The sequence below is a fragment of the Brienomyrus brachyistius genome, unplaced genomic scaffold (genome assembly GCF_023856365.1).
Source record: "Brienomyrus brachyistius isolate T26 unplaced genomic scaffold, BBRACH_0.4 scaffold106, whole genome shotgun sequence".
Classification (NCBI taxonomy): domain Eukaryota; kingdom Metazoa; phylum Chordata; class Actinopteri; order Osteoglossiformes; family Mormyridae; genus Brienomyrus; species Brienomyrus brachyistius.
In genome coordinates this window covers 302,263-313,067 of record NW_026042381.1, presented here as the reverse complement: position 1 = coordinate 313,067, position 10,805 = coordinate 302,263, and the positions used below count along the sequence as shown (strand labels likewise).

The window sequence follows — 10,805 nt, the reverse complement described above, 5'->3', positions numbered from 1 at the left end:
ATGACTTTGATCTTATCTAGGCCCCGAGCGGCTCTCTTGTTTGCCCGGATCCGGTCCTGTGACTGACAGAGGCGATAAACAGCAGGTACTGGCATTACGGAAAAAATGTATATGCTTAATAAAAAGCTCAGACCAGCTGGACTCGGGAGTTGTGCCGGTTCCTTCGCTCAGGGCCTTGTTCTTGAACGCTGAATGTTCCCGGCTGCAGAAAATCAGAGGGTGAGAAATCCTTAGCTGAACTTCAGATGAAGAGTGAGCTCGTTTCTCTCAAGCAGACTGACGCCGGTCTAACGCTGCATTAATACCCCTTAGCACTACTGGTCACATTTCCCATGATGCCACTGGGTACAGCCCATGGCGACACTGCCCAGTAGGGGACAGTGTGACAGCTTTCCAAAAGGACCATTCGGTCCTGGAGGGCCAGTCGGTGACACAGTATCCATGATCAGGACTGGGGTACCCTGCTTTACAGAATAAACTAACCAAATGTCGATACTGAATGCAATCTGATTTAACATGGTTTCCTTAAATCCCAATTAAAGTGCTTCAGATCAGCTCAGGACTTAACAGCAGAGAGACTATTTGGCAAATTATTACGCTGCTATTTGCAATTACATCCATTATCTCTCCGCTAACATGCAGCATTAAGCCTGAGCCGCAGGAATAGAGGTCAGATAATGGATCCGGTATTCCGGAGGTGGGATCCTCTTCCAGCTCGTTTAAAAGGCCCAACAAGTGGGGGGGTGGTGGGGGGGGAGACGCAAACACAGCATGTCTGCATTTTAGCTTCAGGCCGTCTCCCAGTCCCTTCGCACTCCTCTCTCCCAGATCCAAGCATCACCAGTCTTAGCGATGCGTCTCGTGTTTCTCGGGCAAAGAGAAAGGAGGCAGGAAGCGGCCATTTTGTCATTTGCTGGTTTTAATCCCCCCCCCCCCCCCAGCTTCCCCCGTCCACCTGGCCGTACCAGAGTGCAGAGCGTCCCTGCCTTTTAAACACGAGCAGCACCTGACTGGGGGGCCCTACGCTGCGTGGTTTTTGGCTCAACTGTGTTTCCGTCTAATTGGCGTCAAAACGGTGGGTTTCATCAATGAAGGTGGTGTGTGGCTGAGCGGGTTGGCAGTCGCCGCCTATGACTGGAAGGTTGCCGGTTTAAATCCCACAGTCAGCAGAGTGACATCACCACTGGACCCCTGAGAGAAGTCCCTAAACCCCCAACTGCTCTAGTCTCAATAAAAGGTACATCTGCAAAATAAGCTGAATTTAGGATGTGATCCGCAGCTGCGTGGCTGCCATTCCCACCTCCTGATGCCGCCCCGGATGGGGATAATGGCCCACATAAACGCTGATGCTTATTAGCCCTGAGAGATGCTGCGCACCCAGCAGAAAGGGGCCCTAGTGACGGCCGGGATTAAGCCAGATACACACCACACTCTGCTCCTGTCCCACACTTTCATTCTCCACTCTCCTGTGTTATTCATGAACTCCAAATTACACTCAGCGAGGGTGCAGTTGCTCATTCCCGCAGCCTGCTGTCCTGTCTGTCTTCTGAAAGCTCTCGTCCCACAGAACATAGGCTTCTTCCCAGCTAAGTAAATATTTCATGATCACACTGAAGCAGTAGTGGGTTATCAGGCCTGAAGTGATATATTCCTCCCCCACAAAGTATGCATGGAGACACTCTGTGTGTCTTACTTAACGAAGATAAAACTCCCCCCCCCCCCCCCCCCCCCGTGAATTTTGCTGAGCTCAATGCTCTGGAGATGACGGAGATCGAAAATTATACCGGAAATGTTCCATATGTCCTTACAGATGTTTCCTTTGCCTTCCTTCATTGAACAAACCCGTTGTCGTGGGAGAGAACTGCACAACCCCCCAGCTCTCTGTGGGGGAATGGGACCCTGCCTATGCCTTCCTGCCAATCCTGCCAAGTTTCCCCTGTAAGTTGAAGGATCTCCTAACAGGCCTGCATGTAGATTAATGTCATACCCAGGACAAAGCAATTGCAGGTTAAGGCCCTTGCTGAAAGGCCCAACGGAGTAGAATCACTCTGGGCATTCACAGGATTTGAACCAACAACCTTCCACTTGCTTGCACAGATCCCTAGGCCCAGAGCCACCACTCTGCCCCACAACCTCAAAAAAATCCTAGAATCGCCCCCAGCCTGAGGCGATATTCGAGCTGCCAAGGTGCATTGAGTTCAGGTTTACCCAGTGTGTGCTTTACTCTAATCACAGCATACTGGGTTTTCGCCGGGGCAGATGTAGGGAGTCAGGGGTTTCGGGGGAGGTGCTTACTGGCGGTCTGTTGACGAGCCAGTAGGCCTGTTCCTGACATTCCAGCACGATGCGGTCCGCCTTGCGCCTCTGTTTGGCTGCCCTGGTAGGAGCAGAGCAGTCGATGGAGAGTCAGAAAGCATACTGGGTAATTAGCATATAGCGGTAATCACTGAACTGCAAGGTAGGGTTTTCATTTTTCTGTTTCCTTTTTCACTTAGAAATGGATTTCCGACTCTAGTGTTTAGGCTGAGGTCTGATTTAACAGATAGGAGGGAAATTATGACCACACACCATGTTACTTTTTAATTTAGGTAACATCATCATCCTCTTAATACGAGATTTATTCATCCATTCTCATCTGTCCCCTTGTGTGCATTTATGAAATTGATTTCATAGCTCGATGCGACAGTATTCCCGGGCTGGGGTGGGGTTTACCTGAGCTGCTCCTTCGCCTGCATCACCACGAAGTCCCAGGTGTGGTTGATCCGTTTGTGCAACATGTTGTAGCTGTCCTGCGGAGACGATGTTTAAATGCGACATTGCCAGGTCGCACGGCTGGCTGCGTTGCTGCATGGGTTCACGTTATGACTCACAGGCCGAACCCCTCCCAGGATATCAGCTGGCAGTGTCGGATTCACAAACCCTCTTACTGATGAGAACCTAAAATGCGTTGACCCTGACGCAACATGGCGGCAAGTTGGTGGATGTCTATGTGCGATCCTACTATGTGCATAATTGGTGGGAGGTTTTCTTACACAAAAATGTTCTGAGGGCAGAAGGAAAATGATTGGTTCGGATAGATAACCAATCAGATTGCAGAGGAGGCAGGACCAAGACATCTGATTGGTTGCTCCTGCCTCCTCTAGTTGCTCGGATCCACCTCATGTACAATCTAATTGGTTATCTCTCTGAACCAATCATTTTTCCTTCTACCCTCATAATATTTTGTGTAAGTAAAACTCCCATGAGCATTCAGCTATCACATGATCTCATCAAGCAATGCTTCAGACCAGCGAATAAGAATAGCATTGAAATGTACATAAATAAAAATTTTCTCTTACCTTTTCATAGTCTATCAGCTGCCCTTGCTTTCTGATATTCTTCTTAGTCAAATAAATCGCTTTAGAAGAGCAAAAGAAAGACATGGCAAGAAACTGTGTTTTTCTATTATTCTAGTAAAGGGAAGTAATGATGTAATAGGCGAGCACATGATTAATAATTGGTAATCACCGTAATCTAGCTCGGAGGCTGGCCACTGCTGAGAGCTCCAGAAGTACGGAGTCTAGCAAAAAGGAGATGCTGTCATTTGAAACTATTCAGAAGCAGCGTGACAAAGGTGCTTTGTGATTTAACATGTCAGGGACAAGGCGGGTGGAAGGCATTTTGCTACTTTAACTGGCATTGGTTCTCATACATCAGTGTTTCCCAATCCGGTCCTCGGCGACACACAGATGATCCACGTTTTTGCTCCCTCCCAGCTCCCTACCAGACAGTCTACGTTTTTGCACCCTCTCAGCTCTGGAGCCCGGACCAGATTGAGAAATACTGTCCTACACGGTAATTCCGCAGTCTCTCCAACGAATAGTTTCGATATGCGTGCCCCCCCACATGGCCACCACCCTCTCGCGCTGCCCTCCATCTGAAGAAACCGTGGTTTTAGGTTACCTGGAAGCGATACGGCGTCTCGTCGGGCCGCAGGACGAGCGTCCTGGGGTCCTTTAGGGGGTAAATGTAGCCGTGCTTCACGATCAGATTCCCCACATGAAGTGCCTCTGAAAACACACAAAGTGGTCACTCATTTCCACGTAAACTACTCAAAGCTCAAACAAATCCACTACTCGTAGCCCAGATTTAGGCATAGTAATTCTCTAAATTTTTGTCAGTGGAATACAGTAGAACACACGATAACTAGAAACTGAGTAGGCATATTATATTTTATTTTACGGTATAGCAAGTAACTGGAAAAAACGTTGACATGGTGCACAGAATAAGCCGCGGGGATGGTGCATTCCTCATCGGAACTATAATTAATTACGAGTAATTGGGACTTTCCACTTTCCGGCTGCCTCCGCGGCCATTGGCAGTCAGGCGCTCCCGGGGGTTTCAGACCGGCGCAGCAACAGCGCTGCTAGGGGGAAGCCTAGTGTTTACAGGGAGGGGTAACTGCTTACCGGGGCAACAGGTTTTTTGCCCATTCAAGTCTGTTAATGCATCTGCCATCTACTGCCTAAAAGTCCCCTCCTTTCCATTCCGACTTCTTTTCCAATCTGGGCTGTAAATCAGGGAAATCTGCTCCCTTGCTATTTAAAACCTCATCTGCATCGCCCGGGAATTCAGGACAACAGCGTCTTGCAGAAGTGCATAATGAGGGAGACGGATAGCGATATTTCTCCAGGCATGACTGACTGCCTCTGGCTATCAGCGAAGTTTGCATCGGGACTATCAAACCGTACAGCTCAGCATGCGTAGCGGCGCGACTCGGGACTGGCCTACAGATTATTTGTACTAATAGCCTCTCAGCAGAAAGATAAATAATTCAGCAGATAAATTGACGCCAGGGGAAGAAAATCCCAAAAGCTTCAGGCGAATGGGGTGTCTATGTTATGGACAAGCTCAATTCTGACATTTATTAATTCACAGGCTCAGCAATATCAATGGAACAGAACATGCTTCTGTCAGACACGTGAATTGCATATGCTTACACATAAATGCAGCTAGGCTAATCTGTTGTATGGATGACAAATTCTATTACTTCATTTGTATTTATTATTCAAAAGACTCGTTTATTTCTGTTATTTTATTACAAAAAAAAAAAAACCTGATGACGTCTTTCGCCAGCAGGGGCGCCATCGTCGTCACGAAGGGAAAAAAACAATCGATTAACCTCACATAAGAGCACCAGGTAACGCTTCCCTACATACTTCTCGGCCCTACCTTCTTCCATGATGGAGTACTTCTGAATTAGCCACTCCACGATATCATTTCCTGGGAAGGCATAGCGAGGAAGGCATCTAGTTAGAGTCGAGAAATGCATTAAGCCGTCATAAATCAAAAACGCTGAACTCGATAAATAAATTACATAAATAAATATGAGCGCAAGGAGATCGATGACAGTCTTAATGCACAGGATTCCCGAAGACCGCCGATGTATGGGCTTTCCTGTGAAGGGCTTAAATGACCATTAGGACCCGGCCCCCGGGACACTGCACGGCCGGGTGTAAGACAACCCGGGCGGCACGAAAAATTATTTTTAAAAAGTAAAATATGTATCGTGCACCTGTCATCGCATGTGGAATCACTGTGATTAACAGTCTTTGATTCTTCATCTTTATCCCCATGTCGGGATCTTGCATCGCCACAATGACTTGTTCAATCTGGGATAAGAAGAATAGTCAAAATCGTGAAATCAAGGTGACGACAGACATAGTGAAAACGTTCAACCTAGTAATATAATAATTGCTTAATGTGTGATTTGATATGTAATCGTTATATTCATCATTAAATCACCGGAGAGACACACTCATATATTTAGGCATATATATAAGTAAACTACAAGGTTTTTCCTCTGACTATCTTAACTGCACGTCAAAGACGTTATCGGATATTCCCGACTACAGACTTTCGGTTTGATCATTTATTCGCGTTATTAATTCGGCTCCTGATTACATTAAACTAAACATGCTCAGATTGTTACAACCTTTGCTTGTCGGTTATTTTTGGGATCTTTCTGGATGGGCTCAAGGCGGGGTCTGTAAGCACAAGCAAACTGCCAGCACTTTTGTTTTACATGAAAATAGTTTGATGTCGGCCTATTGCGTTATTGTCTGGCTATAATTTGGAGGCAATATTAAACAATAGGCCCATATATTGTAAATATACATGTTGTGTTGTTTTGTTGTTATCACAAACGTATAGCCTGATCATAAATTTCATGGATACCTGGATGTTGTATGTTCCATTATATTTATGAATGAATGATTTATGTGAAGTCTGGCTTAGATTCGAGAATTAATCATATAGATTAAAAAAAGTTTTCATTTAAAACTTATCTCATATAATAAAATCCTCGTCCGAACGAACATATGTCAGAATGAAAAAACATTTAAATTATTTTTGTGATGCATCAGTATCAATAGCTACAACGTCATAACAGATATAGATATAATGCGGTTCATACTTTTGAAGTTGATGCGTATCTCCCGAAAAAAATCAACTCCAGAAGAGTCCGCGTCTGTAAATGCCTGAACTTCGGAATCGATCCTACCTTTGTTAGGCGCGGCATCTGTGTCTTGCAGCTGTTCCCTTGGATAAAGATGTTAATTGTCATGCTTACAGCATCTCGATCTCCGGCGTTTGTGAAGTTGGGATTGATGCTGTCCTGTGTTTTTTTTTTCCTTCCACACTTAAGCTCTGCTTGTTACTGCCCCATAGCGGAGCGCAAGTGAAACGGACTACCGGAGATTTGCACTGTTTTTCTGTTAGTGTGTATAATCAAAATATGACTCAGTTTGGCCAGTTAGAAAAATATGATAATAGAAAAGTATTCTTTTCCTCTCACTTTTTTTTCTTGATTTAATTACCGACTTCACGTACTTACACTGTGTCCCGTTGCACGATGTAATATTGCGAAACTATGATTTTGTGGCAGTGTTTTGTAAAGGAATTTTCCGTTTAATCATCGTCTTAGTATAAAGCTATATGGTTGTTCTGGTATCAGTGGACGTACATTATGTATTTTTTCTTCTCTTGAGCACCATGGTCATGACATGAAGCTCAGTCATTGATTACTCGCAAATGTTAGTAGTCATCCGCTGTTTATCTTGAAGATGTAAAAGTAGTGCGCGTACATCTCCTCGTTAGTATAGTGGTGAGTATCCCCGCCTGTCACGCGGGAGACCGGGGTTCGATTCCCCGACGGGGAGAGTCTGCATCTTTTTGCCTCGGTCTCAAAAGGCACCAAGCTAGAACCGGCCCCGTGTTAGTGGAAACGGGGCTTGTGACTTGTACTCATGCATAATATTCTGCGGGTCGCTCAGCAGCGCAGCATATGAAACTAGACTCGGATTGTAAGTGTGTGGTTTTGATAATTGATGTATGGATGGATGGATCCTTAATAAGAGATATAAACAATAAGGTCCAGTCGCCAACTAATCATGTAAAATACGTCATAAACTCATGGTTGTTAAACCCAGAATAAAAATGAAGACGTATAACTAGGAAAGTCAACTTGCACATTTCAATTTTGGTTCGATATAATCACGTTGTCCTTAACCCTCCAGTGCAGGAGGGGACGGTAATGCGCATCGAATGTTTCCGAACCTGTGTGTGATACAACCGAGGAAGAGCCGATGACTTCGGGGGAGGAGGGGCAGGCGACTCGGAAGAAAAAGCAGCAGAACCCAATGCAGCCTGTAGCCCATTCAAAGGCCTACTGTTGGACCTCTGCTTATTTTGCAATACGTCTTTAGTACGGACTGAAAAATGTCCGATTTCGATGAGTTTGAGAAGCAGTTAAGCGAAAATCGGCAAGGTAAGTTTGGCTTTGAAGATCGGTGTATGCTCCCTGTTTTAGGGTAATAAAGTGGCCGGCGTGTCCTAGCGCCGAGGATGGTGCGGAGGGCACTTCTGCTGGTTCCGAAAAGAAAAGCGCGGCTGGGAAATCGGTGCCTTTTATCCGAGCGCTCGCCGATTCTGAAACCTGCCCGATTCTTCTTCTCCCAGCTGCCGCAGGATCCCCGAAAACTGACCGCTTTGGTAAATCAGTGACATTCTTTGCTTGGCATTGTTATAGAGATCGCTAGGCCTGCATCCATCAGTGCCCGGCGTACATAACATGGACATTTCAATGAAACGTTATTGGGGTGCACTCGATGTGAAAGCCTGCGGTTTTATTTATTTAATTATTTACCATTATACACTTGGATCATAAATTGTGACCCGCGTATTTTCATTCGCAGTAACACACTATGCATGGATGTTTGTTGCAAGCGTTATATTTTCAAGATCACGTTTAAAGTTTTATGCAAATAAAAACGACCGCGACCACTTGATTTAAAGTCCGCACTTAATAACAGTGTTAGTTACTTGGTTTTTAAATACTACGACGAGTTTTCTATATAATGATATGATTTTGTCTCTTTCCGATGCACAATAGCCTTTCCCTTGGGTCCGAAATGCTGGCCCTGTCATCCGTACAGAATAAGTCTTTCTCACACGATCGCCGTTTCTTCATGATGTATAGACTCTAAAAATCAGCCGCGTTCCCTGGAATCATAACAACTGCTTTTAGGTCGTTATTGCAAAGTCTTGCACCTGTATCTACCTTTACAGCGGATAGCAGTAACTAACAATGATGTACAGTTATATAACAATACACATATAACTTCATTAAAGTGCAGAGAATCCAGTAAACTGAATAAACTTAAGCCATACTAACGCAACTGAAATATACAACATGCGTTACAACGGAGTCGAAAGTAGGATTGATTTATGTACCTATCAAATGGCAATCTTGTCATATCAGCTCCTTATCACTAAATCACTAAAATGTCATTCGAAACGACCTGATTCGGCTAGACGAGCACTAAGTGCCGCCGTGTTTGATAAACTAGCAGTTCCAGTCATTCATATCTGCGCTCTGACTATGCCTGCGATTGCGGTAATTGGTTATTACCGATTTACGTAAGATGCATTGGCCGCTCCGTGTCTGTACTTTTGCAGCGGTGCATTACCGTAACGCTGTTATAACTGATGCATGAAGCTGATTCCTCGAGCAGCACCTGCGTTTAAATGCTTCACTGAAAACTGCACCTTCAGGGATTTATTTAAGCTTCTATATGAAGGACCTGCTGGGATAGAAAGGTGATATTTTATTGCTAGTTTAATAAAGTGCTGTCTGTCAGATTGAAACGATATTAATTACCCATCCATCGTCCAACCAGTTATCTTAGTCAGGCTCCCCTGGAGCCTATTCCAGGCAAATTCCCCATACAGAGAGCAGAGGCAAAATTCAGGCCTCCAGACTCGGAGGCGTGAGGCAACTGTACTCACCACTGTGCTCCTATATCATTAATTAGTCTGGTTATGTTTTTATTGTTTCACAACAGACTGACATTCAAGGGGATGTCCTTGTGCCCTTGAAATTATTAGCCATTGAGAGATGGGTGTGTTTGTTTCAGGAGGGTGTGATTGAATATGTGAATTGAATGGAGGTGCTTCATTCTGGTGAGGAAACTGGGGAGTTAGACCCCGTACCACATCTTGGTCTCCGTAAGTGACTTTTAAGGCATAGCGCTGGGTCAGTCAGCATCCAGCACCCCAGGGAAGTTGGTAATATGATTACTCTGTGACTCATGGGCTTCAAACCCACAACCATCCGGACACACATTCATAATCCCTCTGAGTTACACATCTTGGATTTATCGAAATGGATGGTAGGGGGGCAGTCATGTCGCTCCGCCCACCGTCTCACTGGTACCACGGTGTCGTCCCCCAGAGCGGGAGAAGGAGCGACACAAGAAGCGTAGCCGCAGCCGGTCTCTGAGCCGTGGCGAGAAGCACCGCCGCTGGAGCAAGGACTCCAGGGGGCGGAGTCACGAGAAGCGCAGCAGCAGCCGCGACCGCAAGGGTCGTGACCGACGGAGCAGCTCACGCGAGCACAAGAAGCACAGGTACCCCCCCTCACGGTCCCGGTTACAGGCACTGAAGCTGATATCTAGCATGGTTTGAGGCCTCTTAACAAGTTTCTTTCACAATCAACCAATTGGTTTCTTCGTGGTGGGAAGGGGGACTGTACCCATATTAAATTTTAACTGGCGTTTATAAGTAGCCCCCGCCATAGCGATGGGACCTCAAAGCCAGCCTAAAAAGTGGCGCATGGTCACACCCTCATGACCTTAAACTGCCTGCGATCCAAAGTTAAATGTAAACATTCTGCCATCTGTTTGTTTTTGCCAGATTCTGAGTGTTTACACTGTATTGTTTGGGGAAAACAACCTTCTGTTTTGTGTTTGGGCAGCTACTCTCCTCGGAGAAGCCGTAAGAAAAGGACATACAAGTACTGGGATGTTCCCCCTCCGGGATTCGAGCACATCACCCCCATGCAGTACAAGGCAATGCAAGGTTTGGATGCGACGCTTCCATGTGTGCTAGTTCAGTATTGCAAGGTTATGGTATATTGGTTGCAATGAAAGCATTTATTCTGGAGTGCCCTCCTCCCCCCTGCTGGTCAAAGAGGGAATAACACTTGGGATGATTTCAGACAGTGTGAAGAGAGCTTAAACCTAGGGGTTAGAAGCAAATGAAGGCGACGATCCGGATGTTCTGGCCGTCCCTGGTTGGGGTCTTGAAGCCCTTTCTCCTCCCCACAGCTGCAGGGCAGATCCCCACGATAGCTTTACTGGCAACATCCACCACCAGCGGCGTGGCAGTGACGCCCACCCAGGTGCCGATGGTCGGCAGCCAGATGACCCGGCAGGCCAGGCGGCTTTATGTCGGCAACATCCCCTTCGGCCTGACGGAGGTGAGTC

The 10,805-nt window shown here is 46.1% G+C and overlaps 1 non-coding gene across 1 annotated transcript; it reads left to right on the top strand.

Annotated features, from left to right (window-relative positions):
* The first annotated feature begins 7,127 nt into the window (after positions 1–7,127).
* On the top strand, positions 7,128–7,199 carry trnad-guc (transfer RNA aspartic acid (anticodon GUC)). Its single transcript has one exon. It is a non-coding gene; the product is annotated as a tRNA-Asp (tRNA).
* The last annotated feature ends 3,606 nt before the right edge of the window (positions 7,200–10,805 follow it).